General features: G+C 38.0%; 1 protein-coding gene across 3 annotated transcripts in view; it reads left to right on the top strand.

The window, feature by feature from the left end:
* Window positions 1–19485, top strand: part of TMEM135 (transmembrane protein 135) — a 184837-nt gene that overhangs the window by 43258 nt on the left and 122094 nt on the right. The gene's annotated exons all lie outside the window — the stretch shown is intronic.

The raw sequence follows: 19485 nt of genomic DNA, 5'->3' as shown, positions 1-19485 counted from the left end.
AAATATATAAGATCATTGGAAATGTATCTTGTTTAAAACGGATTGATACTGAGATTTTTTGCCTTTTTAATCCTTCCAGGAGTTTTCTTTAAGAACTCTGTGTTATTAGATAACTAGAGTTATCTTAAGAGCAAATTTTGACAGTAGGTGTTTCAGAAGTAGCTTCGAAGCAAAGGATGAAATGTAGTTCATTGCACTGTGCTCGAAATTTCTTGTATCACAGCCCCAAGAAAATGGATAATTTTATATGTCCTCTCAGTAGTAGAATAGCATCTGGTATTTGATGATCACTGTTTTGTGGATGAGTATCCAACACTGTATGCTTTAATTTTGCAGTTAATTTTTTTTCCAGCTGATATCAAATACTGTGCATGCAAACATTTTTCTACAGTGTGGTTATGTCAGTTTAAAACTTTTGGTATATTCCTTACAATCTCATTCCAATAAATGAGTAATGAATTTATATAAATGGTGCTTTCTGCGATACCTTTTTCTGAATATGTAGTACTTATATTACATGATCATACTTGTTGAGGAATTATATTATTATTCCAAAAGAGTTATCTTAAGTTTTTATAAAGTTTGAGTTGTGTAAAGAGTCATAGAAACCATTAAAAAAAGAAAGAAAGAACTTAGAGCATGTGTTCTAGAATACCGTATAAATTTTTTGGGGTCCCACAAGAATAATGGAAACTTAGAGCTCCTTCAGGATTCATGAGTAAAGGTGATGGTACAAAGGCAATGCATTACAGTACAGATTAAGGTAATAAAACGGAAGATGAAGTTCATACCTTCACTTCCATCCTTGTAAGGCCATTGTTGGTGACCATTACAATTTTAAGGATTTGGAGGGTGGGGAGACTTTTGGAGGTGATATTTTATGTATGCTAACAGGTAAATATTCTGGAAACTCCCTGTCAGCATCTGCAGTACCAGTTAACAGTTTTTTCTCAAGTTCTGGCATTTAATAATTTCTTGGAACTGTTTCTTGGTTTATTCTGTGTTCACTGCCTGTCATTAAGCTCTACTCATGAGTGTCTGTATAGACTTCAGAAGTAAAGAAATTAATTTTCACCTTAAATTTTATTGATGTTAAGTACTTTTTAAACTTTTTGTAGCTACTGGACTTGGATACTTCACAGCCTGTACTTCGGGACTTTTCTTTCTAAAGTTCTTTTTCTTTTTCCTAATTTGAGAAGCTGATAAATCCTTTTCTCTAATTAATTAGATGTTCAGACCCTCAATAACACAAAGGAACAAAGTTGAATTTCTAGAAGAATAGCTTAACTTTGGAAAGTGTGAAGTTTTCCTTGAATTCAGAAGAGCAACTGCACAGCAACTATTAGTGGAAGGAAGCATAGGTTATAAAGATGGTGATAGTTAGTTGGACATGTCATCATCCATTTGGAGTGGGGTTTTCAAGATAGGGGTGAATTAGGTGTGCTTAAAAGAAACACCTTTGAGTATCTCAGTTCTGAGAAAGCTAACATTGAATTATTTGGCAAGGACTTCGGTTTACGCTGAGCTGTTATGTTCACAGCTCCTAAGTTCTGCATCACATGATGTTGGGCAGGGTCAGAAGAGAAAAGTCTGCTAATGTTGTTATGTTTTGTGGAAGCCATTTGATGCCATGAGCGTGCTCTTCAGCATAATGGCTTATTTTCATCATGAATCTTTGGTGAATCCAGAACCGCAGAGGGTTTGCTTGATAAACTTTGCTCATCGTGATGTACTTTCCTTGCTTGCAAAGTGTGTAGCTGCTGGAAATGCTTCCCTGTTTGTGTTGCTCTCCTTTGATGTGGAGCTTTATATGCTTTGATAAGATTTACTCATAAATTTACTGTGCCTTTAAAATATTTATTTCTGTGACCTGTAGATTGCACTGTGCCCCATTCTGAAAGCTGTCAAGCTTTAATTTTTAGTGATGATACCTAGATTTTAGGCCTAGAATATAATCTGACTTAAGATAGTTGTTACATAATGAAAATACAGAATGGAAGTGAGGTGTGAAATTACACTGTTTTTCTTGCACTCTATAAAACTAGTGTCAGGACCTGTTCATATGTTCTTTGAACAAAGTATGTTCTGTTTTTATGTTTCAGATTTTGCTAAAGTAGGCTTTGCAGCCTGAGCAGTAATTGAGGCTTTTTGTATGATTCTTCGTATGTGCATTTGTCCTATTAGACAGGAGGTAACTGTAAACATGTTTATTGACTATTGCTGCAGTGAATTTTTATAGCCACGTTAGGGCTTTTAAAATTGGAAAACTATTTCTACTGTCCTGTTAGCAGTTCTGGACAACTTGTGCTCTGGGGTGAATTTACTCTGTGAAATGGGCATAGACATATTAGTCTCTTTGTGTAGGGTTGCTCTTTCACGATAAAGGAAATGCAGCAGAATGTTAAAGCCAGGAGGTCTGAGCTTTACTCTTGTTCTGAAGGGTGATGTCTTTAATGATTTTACTCTGGTGCTTAATAGAAATGTATGGGCTGATCTGAAGGCAGTGATTATAGATTTATGTGAAGCTGAGCTCCCTGGTTGCGTTTTCTTACTGCTTACACAATAAAATGACAGATTAAAAATAAGTTGTTTACACTGTATGGAAAAACTGAATGAAAGTGCTTTCTTAAACTGGCTTGCTGCTAAACTGAGGCTACTACAGCAATACACTTTTTTGAGATGAATTAGAACTAGAAATAAATATAGCAGTGAAGGATCTGTAGAGTCTTAGTTTTGATATGCAGCATCTAAAATCAACTTCTGAGCTCACTGAAAGATAGTCAAAGTTTTTCAGAAGTAAGTTAATACTCCTGAGCTCTAACATTGTTGAGAATGTGGGTTTGGAAATTTTTAACCAGTTGCGGTCTGAGAACTGACCTTCCGTAATACCAAGGAGCAGAGTTACGGTAGTCAATCTTGTAGATCAGACAGAAATGTAGAGCCTTTTAAGTTCTATTTTAGATAGCACATGTTAAAGTCAAGAAATTTCTAAAATCAAAAGTGGTGCATTGGTGATGAACATATAAGACGATCCTTCATGGATAATTTGAGATCAAAAGGAACTCCAAGATTCCAGCAGAGGTGGAAAATGAAATGCAATCCCTCAAGTTATTCCTATCTGAATAGGTGATGATATTAACATATGAGTGCCCATAAATAAGAAATATAGCTCTTATGTTTCAAAACAGTTATGTCATACTTCATTGTGAACTGCTCAACACTTGCGTTTTTGCTTTTCAAGCTGAGGAAATCACGTCTTTGAATAAGGGCTTTTTGTGGTCAGAATAAAACAAAGTTACATGCAGGATGAATGGCTGCCTTTAATATAGAGAGAAGTGCAAGGTAGGAAGAGACTAATCTTATCTAGAACCAATTTGATAAAATGAGAAATACAAATTTTGGGAAATTTGATACTTTGTGTCACTGAAATGCTATGCCAAAGAGGCAGTTATCTTACTGTATGCTGAACTATAAAGTGCATTCATTTCCTTTATCAGAGAAAAAGAAAGTTTCTGTACGTGTTATATTTGAAATTTAAACTGCATCATTTATCAAAGATTTTCTATGTTTTGTACTATGAGTTTGACTGTACGGAGTTGCACTTACAGAATTGGAGATGTTAATAAGTTGATCTTGAAGGCTGCAGGTTAAGCAATATAAGGGTCAAGCATGAGGTAAGGCAGCTGAATGGAAAAGACAGAGCAGCGTTGCTGGAGACTGGTCTCTTGAGCGCGCTGGAAAGAAGAGGGGTAGGAATCTGCTGCAGTCAGATGGAGAGATTTAGGGAGTGGAAAGATACAGGCTCAAAAAATAAGATGAGAAAGGCAGGAAGAAAAAGGCAGCAAAACACAAGTAAGAACTAAAGATGAGAAGATAAAATATCTTGTGGCGAAAGACATGAAGGGGTTGGATGTGGGGTGATGTAATGGGACCTGGAATGTGGGAGTGCTGCAGGTGTAATGAATGGAAGAAAGATGAGATGCGGAGAAGGTATAGTCTATTCTAGCTAAAGCAGAGAGAAGACGGCAAAGAAAATGATGGGTTTGCAAGGAAAGGAGGGGATGAATTTTGCTGCAATTAACATGAGAAATTTGGAAAGAGCCTATATATAGAGAGATATGGTGTTACTAATGTTCTGAATGTGGGAGTTGAAAAAGTTGTTGTCAGCAGTTGCATCTGGATAAAGTTTACACAGAAGTCTGAATAGTTTGCGTTTTATTTACTACCGTGCTAGTGTTAGGTTGTCAGTGCATCTATTGTTGATGGAACATTGTATGTAGGACGTTGTAAACCAAAGAAGAGCTATTGCCTTAAAATAAGGAATATGCAGCCATATTTTCCCTTTCAGTAGTGTTAAAAAAATAAAAAAAAAGCTCACACACATTAAATATAGATAATAATTAAGAGAAGTGCTGTGACAACAGGTTAGGGGTGTGAGAAGGGAGGTCTTTCAAATCTTGTACGTCCAAATGTGACATTTCTTGTAAAATCTCTGAGAGCTGCTGTGGCTAAGGTGGACATAGCAACTTCTTCCTTTTCCTATGTCTGTTATTATAGAAATACTGTTTCTTAATATTTCAGATCCAGGTAAGAAATAGTTAAAGCTGCTTAAAATTGCTGTTCGCATTAAGCAAATACTGAACAAGTTGATCGGATACATTCCAGTGGTGATGTCCTGCTTCTTTATATTATAGAGCACAAGTAATATAATTGAACAGAAAACTTCTTGCTCTTTTAAAGTAGTCCAAGTAATTTCACTCTTGAATTGTTCTTCAGTTAAATAAGCAGAACAAATCTAGGTTCACTTTGGCCCTTCCTTTGTTTATTCCAACTATTCAATGCAAAGGAGGGGTGTTAATTACGCTTTTAAGGCTTGAAATACTTGTTCCAAAAGTGTATTTCAGAATTCTAGCATATATTTAAAAAGAAATCTCTCAAGATCCAATGGAGAAATGAGTATCCAGTGCATTTCAGTTACAGCTTTCACTCCAGGTATTTGTGTCTTTTTTACAGGGTGGAAGTTCTTGTGATTTCTAAATCTTCATGCTTTCCAATATTTAAAAAATCAAAACCACTAGTGATATAGCAGCAAAGTAGACACCAAGCTTGAGAAGTCTAGTGGAATGTAAAACATGGTTTAAGTATTTGAGTCCAAGGGCCCTCCAGTATCACTTTCCATAAACAGTAAATTCGTTACTGTTGTTTCATGCTTTGCGGGTGAGGTATAGGGAGGGAGGGATGGAAGAAAGAGCAATGAGACTTGCTATGACAGGAGAAGAAGCAACAACAGAAACCCGCTTTTAAGCTATGCTTTTGTTGATCCTGCAGTCTTTTTGCTGGAGGGAAACTATTAATATTGTAAAGGAAGATGTATGCACACCAGAAACACTGACGCTGAACATTCCTGAGTGATTTCTTTCTCACCAGTTTATCAAGGATTTTCTGTACAAACTTACAAACGTGTTTGAGTTGTTACGAATGTTTCAAGAAATCCCTTGTGCTTGCTGGAATTAAATGGAGGAGGATATTATGAAGAATACAGATTGAAGGGTTTTTTTCTTGAGTAATGTGCTGTTTGTCTATAAAATCGTGTTTCTGTTTTGTTATGTAACTTTTTTGAGAAATTAGCACTAATGTTGTCATAAGCTATAGAACATTTTGTAGCTGTTCAGAGCTATCCTTTAAAATACAAAAGAAGTTTATCACTGGCACTCTTTCATTGACAGTACTGTGGAATCATAGGTATTTAATATGTTGCTGTTGCTTTGACAAACCAATGTATTTGGTTACAAAGCTGATTATTGTAACACAAGAAAATGTTTTCTGTTTAACCTTAGCAAAGTGATATTTAAAAGATGTGGCACCAGCTCCTTTTCTTCTCCATTGGGAACAGCTCAGTTTTTGTTAAAAGATGGAGGCAATGAGGAGCCGAGGAAGGCAGGTAGATTTACCTGATATATATTTTAGACATGCTAGATTCCAGGAAAATGGATTTGACCCCTCACTTTCTCTTCTATGAGTAATCAAAATTGTCTTGTTTGTTCTCATGTTAGTATTAATGTTATGCATATACAGCTAGGGAGGTGAAGCTTACCTTTTCTTTTAGCAAGCTAGCCAAGATAGGAATGCCCAGAAGTTTCATGGATTTCTAGTGTTTCAAAAGTGATCTCCATAAGCTGAATGAGTCTGGTAAATGCTTGAGAAACTTGTCGCCCAGGACCTCTGTCCTCCTGCCACCAACTCTTCCACACTTTGTTACTCTTATCTGCGGTCCCTCTTGTTGGGTGACAGTGGCTTTGGTTATGGCAGCAGCTGGCAGTAGCCAGGTATTTTTATTCCTGAATGGTGTCCAGCTAGATGTCCTTTTCATCCCTTGCAGTGTCACCTTTTGAGCTGATACAGGGTTTCAGTTTAAGAAGAACCATTGGTTAGTTCCTTCTTAGAGGCAAAAAAAATTAGGCACCAGGCTAGCTTTGTTAGAATAGATTAAAAGTTTTCTTGTTTTCTTATTTTCTCTATTTTGTAAGTTATTGTAGGAAAAACACAAGTACATTGATATTCTCATTTATGTCTCATTCTTTCAGTGTCTGCAGGGTAGAGAACAGCTCAAGAGGTGATGCTGTTAATACCACATGCCAGCTGCATACTGGAGTGGTATAATAGATGAAGTGTTAAAGTAGTAGTAGTAAAACCAAAATGGCTTCTATTAAGATACTAATAAGTTATGTAGCCTACTTAAAAAGGAGCAAATTTTTGAGTAGTTAGGAGGACTATGGAAATTACTCAGAAAAAAATAGGTACTTTTAATGTATGACAATAATGTTCAGATAGATTCCACAAGCACATAAGTAGAAGAAAAAATTTACCTTGAACTTATTGTGGTGACTTTGCAGGGAAGTGTATTCTGTGATCAGCGTTTCTATACTCCTTACTTAGAAATTAAATGCAGATGTTTTAAAATAATCAGACTTAAGCATTTTTTACTCTAGTTGATAAATCCTCAAGACACTTTCCAAAAATTTTATCTTGGAATTCGGGATTGGATGCCATAAATGGGTAAGCTATATACTTTACACATATCATGTTTTGTGGGATTGGCTGTTTGGCAACTGAAAGAGGCAATATTGAAATAAATTACTACTTTTTAACTATAAACATTACATAAAATTCAGAAGGGAAGTAAGCTGACGTCTTACTTTCTTTTGAGTGGAGCATAATGTGAACTAATTCAATTAACAGAATACTTTGCATAGTCAAATTATAGATAATTCATGGCATTCTGTGATGATTTTAAAAGGTTGAAACTTAAGGTCACTGTCACTACCCCCACACTAAATCTTTAAAAGATTGGTTTTAAAATTAGGAGTCATGTGAACTTAAACATTGCTGATGTCTTCACTTTTAAGTCATACAGTAAAAGTTAGCTCCTGGCAGCTGGTGTTCTTGGGGATTGACATGGCTAATTGGTTTTGGCATCTTAGCCTGAGGAAACCTTATCCATCACTTCAGAGCAGGAAGTTTGGCAAGAGTCAGAGAAAACATTTAATACTTTGTCTCCTGCTTTCTGTGCAAAGCTTCCTTGCATTTTTGAACTTGCTAGTGTAGCTCCTCAGAAGCTTGATGTAATACTTAATTTGTATGAATTTTATGCTCCCTTAACTTTATCTTCTACAGTGAATAAATACCACTTTCTAGAATTAGCAAAAATGTCAATATTACAAATAAGTTTTGAAATTCTGCTTTCAGAGAAAGGTTTTCAACTTTCATAATTTACAAAAAACTTTACATCAGGAATGTGCTATGTGCTAAAAAAAAAAAAAAAAAAAAAGCCAGTTGGCTTTTGTGGATGCTAAACTTTTCACTAGTTAGTAATTCAGATTAGACAAACACTTAAGTGCAGGTTATTAAGGGCTATCAGAAACCCATGTCCTGCACAAATAGCATTTCTGATAATTAGAATTATTGTGGACAGTGGTTTGATAGATTGAAAAAAAGATGGTTCAGGCTTCCTAGTGGGCAAAATTGAATTCCAGTAGAGTTTCGAGAAAGATAAGGGCTTCCATGGTGTGGAAGGAAGGGGTTTCAGAGGTCCTCTGGGAGGCTTTGGAGAGCAGGAGTCTCTTGCTCTTCCCACTTCATAACTATCTCAGCAGTCCTCTTCCCTTCTTGGGACACTCAGATTTTTACGCTTGCTCTGACAGTCCCATTTTACTTCTCAACCCTTGAGGAAACATAGCTGTCATTCTCCTCCTTCAGCAGCAGGCCCTGCTACCTAGCAATCCCTGCTCTGGGAGAAGTGAAAAACCAAGCAGTCTTGGGATTGAAGAAGATGGCGTTGGGACCAAGCAATGCTTTCTCCTTTTGAATGTGATACTAAAGGTGTGGCAATGAAGTTTCCTTCAGCACAGAGCTGCAAAGAGGTCTTTTTTTTTCCCCCCGTTTCCAGCAATATTTGCCCCCTGCACCTCCAGGGTCCTGCTGGTAGGAGGGAAATGCCGCAGGCATGGGGTGAAGTGGGCGAGCCGCTGTCAGCGTTTCTTCACTCCATCCCTTACCTCCGAAGCTTTGGGGAGTGTTTTAAATGGCTTTTTTTTGGATATCACATTTATCAGGAACACCTAAATTTAATTAGCTTTGTCTTATTTGAGCCCAAAGGGAGTGGGCAAAGGCATTTGTGCATAGTCAAAAATAGCCTGATTTGGAGAGGTCTGTGGATCATTGGCAGAAACTGCGAACTACTAACTCTCCTAAATGCCTGCTTTAGCTATTTCTCTCCACTGCCTTTTAACAAAACTGGGAAGCTTTAATGGTGCAGTTTTGGAATCTTTTATTTTTTGAAGTTTTGGCAGTTCTACGTAAAATTGAACAGTTATTGTGGGGATGATATTTGTTGTCGAGCCATTTCTTTATACTGCTGTTTCTGGATTTGATAAAGTATTATGCAAACTAGTCTTAGAGTACTGTATTGCATTTATTTAGAAGAAAACTTTAATTCTGCATTCAAAATACGCACAGTAGAAGCATTTCTAAGAGGAAAGGACTTTGCAAAGTGTAAGCTCATCCTGCTGCTTCGTGGGTTTTCTTGTACTATGTAAATCTTACTGTAGAAGTGGCTGATGGAATAAATATGCATTGTTGCTGATTAATCAGAGTATTTAATTTATGTTCTGTGCTCCCAATGTGTGTGCTGAAATTCAGACTCCTTCATGCTTTTAATTATTTGTATTCACTGTTGGTATATTACTGCCAGTTCTAGTCTGATATTGTTCCTGATGTCGTTTATAGGATAATAGTTAAACAGAGCAATTTTGGCTCTGAAATAATTTTGTTGCTTCTGACATTTTAAGCTTTCAAAATAGGTCAGTTGTATGCATGCAGTGCTTAGATGCTAGTTCCATGGAAAGTTTTGGAGCAAAAAAAAAAAAAAAGATGTTTTGTCTAAAAATTATAAACAACTTTTTCCATAGAAAGTCAATAATCAGGGAGTTGCTCTGGAAAATATATTAGTTAGATTCTTCTTTCTGTGCTATAAAACAAGACATGTCTTTGCATATACAGCCTGAAATAATCACTTTTATATTTTCATTTTGAGGAGGAAGTATTTTCTGCGCTATAAAGCATGTCTCTGGGCTATGTATGAAAGTCGTATTGATTCTGTAAATAAGTAAAAATTTTTACTTATGTTTATGATCCAATGCAATAGATGGGCTGGTATACAACCATGAGCTTGTGTAGACTTGCAGATGTTAAAACATGGTTGACCTTCTTTATATTATGCTGTTGCAGGATATGTAGATTTTAAACAGTGCTGAGACTAAGTTTTAATTGTGTAAACAGTCATTGGTTTGGCATTCAGGGGGAGGTGGTTCATTTAAAATCTTGTCTCGGTGATATGCTCCTTATGCCTTTAATAAGGTTAGAAAAGTGGAGGAGGACAACTTCTAGCACAGCTTGTAAATGTCAGTCCGGATGGAAGACAGTCGAGCCTGAAAACAATAGTGGTGCTGGAAAAGTGAAAGGGAAAAAATACTTTCTCAGAACTGGTCTCCTAGGAGGAAATTTGTGTTAAGAAAATGTGGGATTATGATCATTTTTGCTAAAGCAGAAGGAAGTAATTACAAAGTATTAAACTACATATAGTAAGTAAAATGGAAGACAAAGAATGAAACTTATTTTAGCTACATCGAAAGCAGATTGGTTTACTTAGTGCAGTTTTTAATGCTGGTTTGAGCCCTGTTCACATGTGAAACTTTCCAATTCATGTTATTTCTTTAAGACTATTCTGACTTTGGAAGTCAACCTGACTTAAATAGAATTATTCTAGGAAAATACTTAGCGATGAGTATGGCAGTAGGATCTTTTTTTGAATCTCCTCTTCTATTACTTCCACCCTTCTCAGACTTTGCAACAGCGATCAGCAAATCAGACCATTAGTCAGTATGGAAGTTTGTGCTGTATCAGTCACCGTATCTTACTACAACGTCCTGCTGAATAGGTTATTTCAGAGGAGCTGTATCATTTGGGGTTGGTCTCATATGGTCAATTCTACGTCCTTTGGTAGCTGCAAGTTTTCACAGGGATTTTGCAACTAGTCTTTAATGTTAGTGTAATTTGAGCGGTGTGACTCTTTGAGGAGTTTCTTTATGGTTCAGTAATCTTTGGCTGCTCAGGAGCAATAGTGTGCTTCAATAGCTGCTGTTCTTCTCCAGTCCTGTAATTAATCTTGAGGATCTCGGGAGATTTTTGTGGACTTTGTTTGAATAAGTCTGGATGCCATGTTCAAAGTTTCTAGGGAGAAGAATGATGCAAAGTGGGAATTGGGAAGCGGAGTAGAATACTGTGTATTAAAAACCTTGTCAATTGAAATTCCACTAATGGAATTTATTTTGTTGATGCATTGATGGATATACAATGTTTCTGAATTTTGTTGAGAATTTCAGCCAAAACTTGTGTTTTTTTTTTAAAAAAGTGTCTGTTTTAATGAGAAGTGTTTGATTGACTTTCCATAAATTTTAAACAATTTCATTAGAAAATATCATGAATTTGTTTTACCCCCCCAATCAAACCCAATAAACTGTCACCTTTGAATAGCTGAAAATAGTAATAACTGCACTCTTTTTTGTTTGTAATTATTTTTCTTTTTTCGAAAATATATGCTTCATTTGTTTAAAATCATTTTTGTCGGTAGCCTGGGTTAAATAACTAGTGATTTCAGTCTTTTTCATTCAAGTTTACTTGACAAGCCTGAGTCAAAATGCTGCTTTGCAGTATTTCTTTACATGATTTTAGATGTTATGCATATCAGAGTGTTGATAAGAAGGTATTTAAATACGTCACCTTGCAAAAATTTTCAGAGCACCCGTACAGTTGGACCAGAATAACAGAGTTTAGAAATACCATATCCACTCCATGTATATGTGTGCTCTTCTCCCCTTAGCTGTTTAGAAATATTTATTAAAAAATCTATTTGCTTTGAATATTTGAAAGTTTAAATATTGTAGATATTTATATAGAAAAAACCCTATATTTTTTAAAAAACACCCCTCACCCCCTTTCCACTCACTCACTCACTCTGCCTTTACGGATGTTTTTACTAGCCAGCAGGAGCTTTACAAATTATGGTCATTCCTTCATATAAAAATATGCAGCTATCTTTGGTGATGGAGTTCTTTCAACACACTGAAATGCTCTGCTGCTCAAGAAACGACTTTTTGAATAACCCTTTTGCTTTACTTTAAAAACTTGGTGTTCACCATGTCTCTTATTCTTAGCCTAATTAAGACTGCTGGGAGCTGCACTGGGTTCTTGAATGTGTTAAGCCGTACAAACTAGCCCCTTGAGTCCTGAGCCGCAGCTCTTGCCTACAATATACACTGTTTTGTGTTGAAATGGGCATCCTAAACTTGAATATGGGCATTGTTTGATAACGCCTGCAAATCATAGTAAGTTAGCAGCCTTAGGCAAAACAAGGTAATGGGGATTCAGTGATGTAAATAAGCTTGCTGCACAACTTTGCCACGGTCATAAATAACAAAGCTCTCCAACCCCTCTCCCAAAAAAAAAAAAACCAAAAAACAAAAAAAAAAAAAGGAAAAAAAAAGACTACATAGGATTTTTATTGAATTGCCTGACTGCCTGCTTATGTTCAGTTTATGAATCGGATTAATCCAGAAGTTGAAGATATTTCTATTCTGCTTAGATTTTAGACTAAGACCTCTCACTGATTTGTCAGGACATTTTTACTAATGGGTCAAATTCTGTCTTTTTTTTTTTGAAATCTGCCCTGTTTTTAATGTAGCCTGTATATTGTGCATGTGGAGACTCAAAGAATATACATAGAACTAATAATATTATTTTTGGAACTCTTACTGAATAAAGTTATTGCAGACTCAGATTTGAGATGCAATTTAAGACAGTCATGAATGATTTGTGTTAACCAGCATCTTATCTCATGTGGAAGGGAGATTGGAGAGAAGCCTCAAGAACAGATCTGGGTGGAAAACCTTCAATTGAAGAAACTAGTAGCAATTTTGCTACTAACTGGAAACAGCAGTCTGTAATGAGCAGTATTAGGAAAATATACTACACGAATTTCTCCGCTGTGTTAAGAAGAGAGGTGAGATCAGCAGTCTATAGTTGAACACGGAGACATTTATCAAAGCAGAAGATGAGTTGCTTGGGATTTACTTAGAGTTGTAGGTCAGAGAAACTATTAGGTTTCCTATAAAAAGAAGGAAACCAGGTGGATAGTATTTTACAGTACCCTCATAAATAAAAATAGCAGTTTTCATTTTTGCATTATTTGTATAATTTTTTTTCAGTTCATGGATCATTTGGTGTGCATAATCATCACTAGTCTTTATTGAGTCCCATACTACAGACATTTCAAAATGCAGTGTAGGACCAGGCATCTTTTTTTGGGATGTAGTGTAGACAGGGTTGTTTTCACTCCCTTCAACTTACCCATTCTACTTTACTGGCTTCAGTGCACTGCAGTAAATATTTTTATATTTAATTATTCTAGTTTCATCTGTAGTTACTGTTGCTTTGTAGTCTGTGTGCCATTGATCTTGCAGCAATGTTCAAAACATTGCTATAAAGATTGAGTTGCTTCTAAATGCAGAGAATTCGTAAAACTGTTGATTTAAAAAGGAACAACAAAAAAAAATATTTGCGCTTTAGAAGAACTAGAACAATTTTATTCCTGTCCCCAAAATCTTAAAACAGGGGTGCTCCCCAATTACAGAGATTTTCTTTATTTTGTGAATAAAAACATATTTGTGAAGTGTATTTATGTTAAACTTTAACGAGATAACATCATGATGAACACGAGTAGCGTTTGTTTGTATAGCTTATTTTTTAAAGAGAAGACGGGTGGAAATGAATGAGCAAGAGGTACAGGTAACCTGAACAGGTCATTTGGAGAAAAGTATTTCTTAGGTTTAGTATCAGTGCTTCAGCTGATTTTAGTTGAGGAGAAAGAGCCCAGGGAACTCTTGGAGATGTATATTATTTAATAATCACCTACTAGGTTTAATAATCATCTACTGGATTGATGAAGTGAGTACTGAGAAGAAATTTATATCTCATTAAAACACGAGTAGTCTTGACAGCCTCTATACCATTTCTTTTCTGTCTCTTGAAATGTTCTTAGAGCAGCAGTTGTGATTATATTGACAGATGTTTGAGTAAGCATGTCTGGTGAGCCTCAGGGACCACATTCAACTCTTAAAGAGTAGTTTTGTAGGATAAAACAAGCTATGTCTCCCATAAAGATGCATCTTGATGCAAACGTAGGCTGAGGTTGTGGGCACTGCTGGAAGCAATGGGACTATAAATAGCACGGCCACATTGCTCTTCTGTGGCAATAGTTACCATCACTGAATGAAGCTGGCAGTCAGTTTTGTCACCCGATTTTGTCATTGGGTTGGTGAGCAATGGCATGGCGTAGGTGGTAGAGGGGCAAAAATGAGCAGAAGGGGAAGCTTATGAGTTTTCCTGAGTATTCTGTGAATATAGACTGAGAAAGAAAATGGAAGGTGAGAATAAGGAGAAAGGGAGAAGAATATCATGCTTTGTGTGTTTATCTCAAAAATTTGGGTTTTCTTGCAAGTTCTTAATTTTAAGAAAAATACCGTCAGAACATGAAATTGAGGTTTCAGCTTATGAATTGGTCTGTTCAGACTAATGCCTTTAAGTTTTTAATGCATGCTACAACAGTTGTGAGCACTGAGAATAGTTATTGATCATCTGAAATTTCTGGAAGTTATGGTTAGATATTTCTATGGATGTAGAATGACCTATATGTTGTAGATGGGAGGCTTAGCTTCCAATGTGAATACTGAATAGCTGAGTCTGCCCTACAGGCCAGGGTCTTGGCCATTTGTGCCACTTGACCTAGGTTCAGCGGTGGCCCTACCATCCGTGTCCTGACTGCAGCGAGGGTGTGATCTGTCATCGAAATAAGACCTGCTACCGTTATTCATGTACTCTTAGGAGTTGCTGGAATGCAGTCCAGTTTCCTCGTTGCCCATGTGTTCAGGTTGCCTAGTTTCCCCTCCTAGGTGCACCCGGTGGCAAGGTGTGTTGGCTCGTCCGCTCCCGGCGTGGAGTTGGGGTGGGCCTGGGGTGCGCTCAGAGGGTGCCTGCGGGGCTGAGAGAAGCCTGCCTCTGCCCCGCGCTCCATCGTACTGCCCTTCCGTGATGTGTAAAAAGTGAAATATATAGTTAAAGAAAGCTGGCTGTAGGGATTCTCATTAGGGATAGATTCTTTTATATAATACAGTAGCCTGAAAAGCTGAGAAGAACCCTTGTAAGATGTTGCAGCTGAAGAAAACTGTGGAAAATAGATTCATCAGAAAAAGAGGAATACTTGTTGGTGAACAATATACCCGGACTGGATTTTTTCATGGAAAATACTTTCACAGAAGCATTTTCACCAGCCCCGGTTGTAATTCTCTGAGTTCAGTCATGGACTTTCAGGCTGGCACTGCGAAAACGAGGAGCGCGCAATTATGGCAAAACATTAGGTAACGGGGAAGAGCGCCCATTGACGTAGCCACAAATGACCTAGCAAAGAGAGGAAACTGAGGTGATGGTTGCACTATTTATAACTTACCTAGAATTGTAAAAGTGCGAGCTGATGCTGGAGACTTGCGGGAGAGCCTCACAGTATCGTGGGATTGATTAAAACAGCAGCAACACGCATTGCACGTGGGGAGAAAAATCCTTATTTTCTATACGTGATGTTGACCTCTGCACTGTTACTCTGAGGGGAAAAAAGTTGGGGTTATAATGACCATGCCAGTTCAACACTTGGTACCTGGTAATCCCTGTCCCCTCCAAAAGTTTAATGTTGGGGGTTATTGGGAAAGGACTAGAGGACAAAATGGAAAAATCTTTATCGTGCTGCTATGTAAATCGCTGTGTGCCGACAGCTTTGTCTGTAGTGCCGACAAGTACTGTCCGCAGCGCTGGTCCTTTCTGAGGTGTAATAGAAGTAGCGAAAGGCACCTAGAGAAGAAACGAAGATGTTCAGAAGTGTTGAGGAACATTTCAGTGGAGCAGCTGAGCACAGTAGCAGTCTGTAGCTGGCAGGGAAAGCTAGGGAGGAGGGAGAGTCACTTAGCAGGTGTAAAATCACGGTTGGTACGGAGGCGGTGAATAGGAATGGCGTATTTACTCTGAATGCAAGGAGTAAGGCATACCAACTGAAATGATCAGAAAAGGTGTTCGAAGCAAACTGCTGCACGCACAGTGCAAAGACAAAGTAAGGAGCTCCCTGCCACAGGGTGTTGTGGAGCTGACCTAAGTGCAACCAAAATGCTGGACAGATCGGGAAAGAAAATTTCATTAAAGGCTATGAAATGCAAAAATCCTTTGCCCTGGCAGTCTGTGCCACATCGCTTGCAGGGAGCGGACAGCAAGGAGGTATCTCGCGCTGTGCTTCCTGCTGCGTCTGGGATGCCCTGTTATCTGTGTATTTGTTCCTTATTGTCCTAGCTTCTCATTTCCTTGTGTGCGAATTAACAGAGCATACATAGGATTTCCCATGTGCTTAATTCTTTTACCCTCTGTAAAGTGACGGAGCTGCTTTGTGCTAGGCAGCGAGAGCAGCAGCGAGGAAGCCCCGTGGCACTCGCTGGTTCGGCACGGGCTCGGCGGCTTGGCTCTGGACTTGCGGTACGTGTCCGCTTCTGGGGCAGAGCTCAGATGCGCCCAGGAGAGCGGCCGCGTCTCCTCCCGAAGCCTCTGTTAGCGTGCACCGATGTCCATGTGCGGATTGTACTCAGAGAGTGGGAAGTGCTCTCTTCAGCTGAGCTTATCTGCCCCTGCCAAGCTTGAAATCTTTGTGGCAAGGTAGCTCTCCCAAGGTTGGTAGAGCTTTTTAGCAGTAGGCTTAGCAAAACCTTTGTAGCACCGGTATTGGCTTTTTAGCAACGTGTTTACTAAAGCCTTTGTAACACTGGTGTTGTATGTTTGCTTACCCTGGCTTTCAGGCAAAGCAGATCTCTCCCCCTTTGTAGTTTAGAAACTCTTGGCTTGATTCATTACCATAGCAAATGTGGACAGAAATAGTAAAAAATTTTCAAGAAATATAAAGAAATACTGGAAAGCTTTATTCTCTGTTACCTAGTTAGAAGCAAATCTTCAGATGACTTATTTTACATTTTCCAGGCTGGAGGGATGGAAAGAAAGATGGCTTTGTGGCTGAAGAAAGGAGGAGATAGCATCTTGTTAAAGTGCTTTTGAGTCTGAGCAAATCTCTCGATGTACTTTTAAAATAGCAAGACAAATGTGCTGTATATGGAAAAGACATTCTTAAATTCTGTGATGTAAATATCTGAAGTCTAGAATGTTATTTATACTTAATCATGAAAAAGTGTACCCCCTAAATATTTATAACAGGAACTGAAATCATTTGGGAAATTATGGCTGTTACATCACTCAAAGGATTAAATAGTGTTTTCACTAAAGACTTTTGATTAGAATTGATTACATAATCATTGCCCTGAAGTCATAAATATGTTTTTCTATTAGTCATCTAGTTCTGTTGGTAATAGTATTAAAAGCTGCTCAGCGAAGTATGGTCAAAATGTTAGGCTTTCTAACTTCACTGTATAAGAAGTTAGAAATAAGGGAGTTCTTTTGATTTTGATGGGTCTGAGCATCTCTTCCATATGGATTCAATTCACATTTTAATCAGAATGTGGAATTCATTACTCTGACATCTGAAACTGCGGTAGCAATAAAAAAAATTATCACAAACAAGACAGCAGACACAAATTATTGTGTGTTTATTACTGGGTGGCCTTTTTGAAACTCTCCCAAAGTTAATAGGTTCCAGATATTTGAAAATTGAAGTTGTATTATGACAAATTTATTTCTGCTCATATTTAACTTGCGTCTTCTCCGTCCGGCCGGTTTTAAACAAACAGAAGAGTTGTCAACCCACTCATGTCTGACTCCAGTTTTTATTGTAGTAGCTCTAGTCCCAGTGCCTCGGTTTAATAAAGAGCACTGAGAAAACAAACACGAGCAGTTACGGCGCTGCTTTTGTAAATTATTTGTCATATCTCTAAGGTTTTACTGTGGCGAAAGTGCTGCTGGGTTAGCTCAAATTGCTCACAGAGATGTCACGTCAGACGAAAGGTCCGCGTGGAGTTGATGCGTGCCCGCGAGCGGCCTGTGCTGCTGGGGCTGGCGAGGAGGCCTCGGCTCGGCGCGGGCACCCGCCGGCCGCAGCGAAACCTGCCCTTTCGGCCTCAGGTATCAGATGCCTAGAGAGCAGTCTCGCTGGGACCACGCGGTTTGGGGGTGGCAGGCGTTGGTTAGGTCTTAGGTAGAGGCTGGTTAGTGCTGGGATGCTCGTTGCTCCATTTAAGCTGCATGTGTTGGGAGCCTGGTCCCTTTGTACGAGAGAAGCCAGGTGAGCCCAGGGCAGCGTGCACAGCGTTTGGAGGTCTCTTTATGAATTACTGCAAATACACACTATATTTTCTGTAGAAAATATACCAGATGTTAGTATATTTGCAAATAAGTTAAATGTGGTAAATAGCATTTTAAAAGCATACTGTATGTGTTCTCATTCGTAGTCTTCCGGTAGCTTAGGTGTGTATTTTCATGCAGTATGCTTTAATTGCTCTGCTTATTAAATATTCTTATGCCACTCTTGTGTAACATCTTTTTTCGTTATTTGCTGTACTCCTAAATAGTTTTGTTTTTCCCTTTTTAAACCAAATTGAGACATGAAAAATCTAAAGCCAGTCAGAATTATCTTTAATATGTGCCTTACCTGTCTGTCAGTAGACACCTTAAACCTTTCATGTTACTGTAAAAAACAACCACTTTTTCAGATTTCCTGAACTTTTATTTTGGATGTCAGTTTTTAGTCTTTAAATAGTTTTGACTTTAGCCATTTCTGCTTACTTGTTAGAAATAACATCAAGATTTAGAAGTAAATCATGGAAGTCTTGCAAAGGTAAAGTCAAAAGTGGGGATTCTAAGTTTTAAACTTAATTATGTTTCTCTTAATGAAAGGGTCTCGCTTCTAGGTCGACATGCTGAGTGTTTGGAATGGAGTCTCTTTCCTTTCAAAGATTGTATATTATCAGCTGTGGCACTCTGGTAATAAGATACATACATATACGCGTGTGTGTTTATATATAAACTTCACAAACGCAGCCAGTGGAAGGGAGGAGAAACCCTCTGTCTGTCTTTGTTTTCCAGAATTATCAATAAGTAAAAACATAAAAGAAATATTACATTTGTGGTGGCATGGTTTTAATTAATAAAAGTCTATGTTCTGCAAGTGTTGTGTTTGTAAAATTTATGTAAGAACATTAAACTGCATTAGAGTAATTTATGGACCAAATAAATGTCAGTTGCTAAGGTAAATAGCTTAGGAAACAGGGCAACTAGGACAAAACAAAAGTGAAGAATGAGAATAAATTGTAAACACTGTAAGAACAGTGATACAATTGTTTCTTGATATCCACCCAAGCAAGTATAAGTTCATTTACAATTTATTTATTAACAGTCTCGGGCTAATAAACCAACACTTACAGAGCAACGTTGGAAGCCTTCCAGCGCCGTTTTGTGTAGTGACAAGTTAGGCCAGTGCTATTTTTTTCCCCTTTAAGAAGGAAAAGAATTCTATATTGCCGGCTCCTTTATATGGTTGTTAAACTTGTAGTTTGGCGCTGCGGAGCAGCGTGGTGCGTTGTGCTCAATTAGCGCAGATGAAGCGGTCGAAGTGCCAGTTTCAGAAATGTGCCTAATTAAAACACTAAGGGATCCATTCATTCTGGGCTTTTTGGCTCCCTGGGTGCCAGCCACAGAGACTCCAGCCGCCTCTGAAGCCTAATCCTGATTTGTGCCTCCGCCTTTCGGTGGCACGTGCAGTTGGGAAGCCCTGATGTGGTCTGGCTGCTTGCGATCATGTGTTGCTGTGCCTCCCGTCTGCAGCGTGTTGCGGAAGTGAAG

Source organism: Dromaius novaehollandiae, chromosome 1, assembly GCF_036370855.1.
Source record: "Dromaius novaehollandiae isolate bDroNov1 chromosome 1, bDroNov1.hap1, whole genome shotgun sequence".
In the NCBI taxonomy this organism is placed as follows: Eukaryota; Metazoa; Chordata; class Aves; order Casuariiformes; family Dromaiidae; genus Dromaius; species Dromaius novaehollandiae.
The sequence above is the reverse complement of the archived record's forward strand: the minus strand, read 5'-3'. Positions and strand labels throughout refer to the sequence as shown.